General features: G+C 36.0%; 1 non-coding gene across 1 annotated transcript; it reads left to right on the plus strand.

Annotated features, from left to right (window-relative positions):
• The first annotated feature begins 1,799 nt into the window (after positions 1-1,799).
• Positions 1,800-1,907, plus strand: LOC148561410 (small nucleolar RNA R71). The gene has a single exon (XR_015886427.1). It is a non-coding gene; the product is annotated as a small nucleolar RNA R71 (small nucleolar RNA).
• Positions 1,908-5,663: the final 3,756 nt, after the last annotated feature.

Consider the following 5,663-nt stretch of genomic DNA (forward strand, 5'->3'; position numbering starts at 1 on the left):
ATGAAGACATATAACTAATAAAAAATATAATTAAATAAAAATTGGGTTGCCTCCCAACAAGCGCTTCTTTAATGTCAATAGCTTTACAGTGGGCTCTCATGGAGCCTCACAGATGTTCAGAGCATTGTTGAAACTCCCCAACACCAAACTTAGAGTTTGGATATGGGAGTTCAACACCAAACTTAGAGTTCGGTTGTAGCCTCCCAACACCAAACTTGGAGTTTGACTGTGGGGGCTCTGGTTGACTCTGTTTTGAGAGAAGCTTACTGTGCCTCTTTTCCATGTTTACAGAAGGATGACCTTGTGTTTTAAACACAAGGGAGTCCTTATTCATTTGAAGGACTAGTTCACCTCTGTTAACATCAATCACAGCTCTTGCTGTGGCTAGGAAGGGTCTTCCAAGGATGATGGATTCATCCTCATCCTTCCCAGTATCTAGGATTATGAAATCAGCAGGGATGTAAAGGCCTTCAACCTTTACTAATATGTCCTCTACTTGTCCATAAGCCTGTTTTCTAGAATTGTCTGCCATCTCTAATGAGATTTTAGCAGCTTGTACCTCAAAGGTTCCCAGTTTCTCCATTACAAAGAGTGGCATGAGGTTTATTCCTGACCCAAGGTCACATAGAGCCTTCTCAAAGGTCATGGTGCCTATGGTACAAGGTATTAGGAACTTTCCAGGATCCTTTTTCTTCTGAGGCAATCTCAGTTGATCCAATGCATTTAGTTCATTGGTGAACAGAGGAGGTTCATCTCCCCAAGTCTCATTACCAAATAAATTGGCATTCAGCTTCATGATTGCACCAAGGAACTTGGCAACTTGTTCTTCAGTGACATCCTCATTCTCTTCAGAAGAAGAATGCTCATCAGAACTCATGAATGGCATAAGAAGGTTTAATGGAATCTCTGTGGTCTCTAGATGAGCCTTAGAGTCCTTTGGTTCCTCAGAGGGAAACTCCTTATTGATCACTGGACGTCCCAGGAGGTCTTCCTCCTTGGGATTCACGTCCTTCTCCTCTCTTATGGGTTCGGCCATGATGGTCAATTCAATGGCCTTGCACTCTCCTTTTGGATTTTCTTCTGTATTGCTTGGGAGAGTACTAGGAGGGATTTCAGTGATCCTTTTACTCAGCTGGCCCACTTATGCTTCCAAATTTCTAATGGAGGACCTTGTTTCATTCATGAAACTCACAGTGGCCTTAGATAGATCAGAGACTAAGTTTGCTAAATTAGAGGTATTTTGTTCAGAGTGCTCTGTCTGTTGCTGAGTGGATGATGGAAAAGGCTTGCTATTGCTAAACCTGTTTCTTCCACCATTATTAAAGCCTTGTTGAGGCTTTTGTTGATCCTTCCATGAGAGATTTGGGTGATTTCTCCATGAGGGATTATAGGTGTTTCCATATGGTTCACCCATGTAATTCACCTCTGCTATTGCAGGGTTCTCAGGATCATAAGCCTCTTCTTCAGAAGATGCCTCTTGAGTACTATTGGATGCAGCTTGCATTCCATTTAGACTCTGAGAAATCATATTGACTTGCTGAGTCAATATTTTTGTTCTGAGCCAATATGGCATTCAGAGTATCAATTTCAAGAACTCCCTTCTTCTGAGGCGTCCCATTACTCACAGGATTCCTCTCAGAAGTGTACATGAACTGGTTATTAGCAACCATGTCAATGAGTTCTTGAGCTTCTACAGGCATTTTCTTTAGGTGAATGGATCCACCTGCAGAAGTATCCAATGACATCTTAGCTAATTCAGACAGACCATCATAGAATATATCCAGGATGGTCCATTCTGAAAGCATGTCAGAAGGACACTTTTTGGTTAGTTCCTTGTATCTCTCCTAAGCTTCATAGAGGGATTCACCTTCTTTCTGTCTGAAGGTTTAAACATCCACTCTAAGCTTACTCAGCTTTTGAGGAGGAAAGAACTTGGCTAAGAAAGCCTTGACCAGCTTATCCCAAGAGTTCAGGCTATCATTAGGTTGAGAATCCAACCATATTCTAGCTCTGTCTCTTACAGCAAACGGGAAAAGCATGAGCCTGTAGACTTCAGGATCTACTCCATTAGTCTTAACAGTATCACAGATCTGCAATAATTCAGTTAAGAATTGAAAAGGATCTTCAGATGGAAGTCCATGAAACTTGCAGTTTTGTTGCATTAGAGAAACTAATTGAGGTTTCATCTCAAAATTGTTTGCTCCAATGGTAGGAATGGAGATGCTTCTTCCATGTAAATTGGAATTAGGTGCAGTAAAGTCACCAAGCATCCTCCTTGCGTTATTATTATTTTCGGCTGCCATCTCCTCTTCCTGTTCGAAAATTTCTGTAAGGTTATCTCTGGATTGTTGCATTTTAGCTTCTCTTAGTTTCCTCTTCAGAGTCCTTTCAGGTTTAGGGTCTGCTTCAACAAGAATGTTCTTGTCCTTGCTCCTGCTCATATGAAAAAGAGGGAACAGAAAAATAATAATAATAGGGATCCTTTTTACCCAGGTATAGAGGTTCCCCTGTGTGAGTAGAAGAAGAAAAGAATGTAATGTAAAGAAGGGAAGAAGAGAAAATTCGAACACAGATGGAAGAGGGGGTTCGAATTTGGGTGAGATGAAGTGTTAGTAGATGAATAAATAAATAGAAGGAGATGAGAGAGAAAGAGGATTTTCGAAAATTAATTTTGAAAAAGAGTTAATGATTTTCAAAAATTAAAAGAGAATTGAAGTTAAAATTAAAATTTAAACAATTAATTAATTAAAAAGAATTTTTGAAAAAGAGGGAGGTATTTCGAAAATTAGAGAGGGGTAGTTAGTTAGGTAGTTTTGAAAGAGATAAGAAATAAACAAAAAGTTTGTTAGTTAATTGAAACAAATTTAAAAATCAATTTTGAAAAGATAAGAAGATAAGAACTTAGAAAAGATATTTTAAAATCAAATTTTTTGAAAAAGATATATTTTAAAAAGATATGATTTTGAAAAAGATAAGATGACAAGATATTTTTGAAAAGATATGATTGAAATTAGTTTTGAAAAAGATTTGATTTTTAAAATCACAATTAATGACTTGATTAACAAGTAATCACAAGATATGATTCTAGAACTTAAAGTTTGAATCTTTCTTAACAAGTAAGTAAAAAACTTGAAATTTTTGAATTAAAACATTAATTGTTGATGATATTTTTGAAAATATGATGTAAAATTAAGAAAAAGAATTTTAAAAAATATTTTTAAAATTTTCAAAAATAAATAAAAGAAATGAAAAAGATTTGATTTTTGAAAAAGATTTTGAAAAAGATAAGATTTTTAAATTGAAAATTTGATTTGACTCATAAAAATAACTAGATTTTAAAAAATTTTGAAAAAGTCAATCCAAATTTTTGAAATTTATGAGAGAAAAAGGGAAAGATATTTTTCGATTTTTGAATTTTTAATGAAGAAAGAGAAAAACATCAAAAAGACTCAATGCATGAAAATTTTGGATCAAAACATGTGATAAATGCAAGAACACTATGAATGTCAAGATGAACACCAAGAACACTTTGAAAATCAAGATGAACATCAAGACTTATTTTTGAAAAATTTTCAAGAAAAGAAAACATGCAAGACACCAAGCTTAGAAATTTTTTCATGTATAGACACTATGAATGCAAGAATGCATATGAAAAACAAGAAAAGACACAAAACAAGAAAATATGAAGATCAAACAAGAAGACTGGCCAAGAACAACTTGAAGATCATGAAGAACACTATGAATGCATGAATTTTTGAAAAATGCAAAGAATTTTTTAAAAAAAATGCAATTGACACCAAACTTAAAAATTGACTCAAGACTCATGCAAACAACACAAAATATATTTTTTTTATTTTTATGATTTTATGAATTTTTTTTGGATTTTTTCAAAAATTTAATATGAAAAAGAAAAATAAGGATTCTAAAATTTTTAATATGAATTCCAGGAATCTTGTGCTCTTTAGTCTAAAGCTCCAATCTGAGGGTTAGACATGGCTTAATAGCTAGTCAAGCTTTAGTATGTAACTCAGATATACTGCTCATTAGTTATCAAATTAACTTGCCTCTATGCTGATGGTTGGAACCCACTATCCAAAAGAATTAGACCTGGCTTTACAGCCAGCCAGGCTTTAACATGCTTTATGAAACACTAGAATTCATTCTTAAAAATTTAGAATAATTTTCGAAAACAAAAGGGAAAATTTTTTTTTTCGAAAATAAAGGAAAAAAATTTTTTTGAAAGATTTTTGAAAACTTTTTGAAAACAAAATTGGAAGAAAATTACCCAATCTGAGCAACACGATGAACCGTCAGTTGTCCAAACTCGAACAATCCCCGGCAACGGCGCCAAAAACTTGGAATGCAAAATTGTTACTCTGAGGTTGTAAAATTTGTTGTTCGTTCTCTCCCTGGTAATGGCGCCAATAACTGGTGCACAATACCATGGTCCAAACATAACTTCACAACTTCGCACAACTAACCAGCAAGTGCACTGGGTCGTCCAAGTAATAAAACCTTACGTGAGTAAGGGTCGATCCCACGGAGATTGTCGGCTTGAAGCAAGCTATGGTCACCTTGTAAATCTCAGTCAGGTGGATATCAAATGGTTATGGAGTTTTCGAATAATAATAATAAATAAATAGAAAATAAAGATAGAAATACTTATGTAATTCATTGGTTAGAATTTCAGATATGCGTATAGAGATGCTTTCGTTCCTTTGAACCTCTGCTTTCTTGCTGTCTTCATCCAATCAGTCTTACTCCTTTCCATGGCAAGCTTTCTGTAAGGGCATCACCGTTGTCAATGGCTACATCCCATCCTCTCTTGTGAAAATGGTCCAATGCGATGTCACTGCATGGCTAATCATCTGGAGGTTCTCGATCATACTGGAATAGGATTTACTATCCTTTTGCGTCTGTCACTACGCCCAGCATTCGCGAGTTTGAAGTTTGTGACAGCCATCCCTTCCCAGATCCTACTCGGAATACCACAGACAAGGTTTAGACTTTCCGAATCTCAGATATGGCCATCCATGGGTTCTAACTTATACCACGAAGACACTTAATAACTCAGACTCGGTCCCCTGTATTAGATATCCAAGAGATATCCATTCAATCGAAGGTAGAACAGAAGTGGTTGTCAGGCACGCGTTCATAGGGAATGATGATGATTGTCACGTTCATCACATTCATGTTGAAGTGTGAATAAATATCTTAGAAGCAGAATAAGTTGAATTGAATATAAAACAGTAGTACTTTGCATTAAATCATGAGAAACAGCAGAGCTCCACACCTTAATCTATGGAGTGCAGAAACTCTACCGTTGAAAAATACATAAGTGAATATAGGGTAAGCATGGCCGAGTGGCCAGCCTCCCATGGAGGGCTAGAGATCTAAAAATGATCAAAAGATGTAAAATACAATAGTAAAAAGTCCTATTTATAGTTAAACTAGCTACTAGCGTTTACAGAAGTAAGTAATTGATGTATAAATCCACTTCCGGGGCTCACTTGGTGTGTGCTTGGGCTGAGCTTGAAGTTTACACGTGTAGAGGTCATTCATGGAGTTGAACGCCAGTTTGTAACGTGTTTTTGGCGTTCAACTCTGGTTCGTGACGTGTTTCTGGCGTTTATCTCCAGACTGCAGCGTAGAACTGGCGTTCA

This window comes from Arachis ipaensis, chromosome B6 (genome assembly GCF_059453495.1).
Source record: "Arachis ipaensis isolate K30076 ecotype BB chromosome B6, ASM5945349v1, whole genome shotgun sequence".
NCBI lineage: Eukaryota > Viridiplantae > Streptophyta > Magnoliopsida > Fabales > Fabaceae > Arachis > Arachis ipaensis.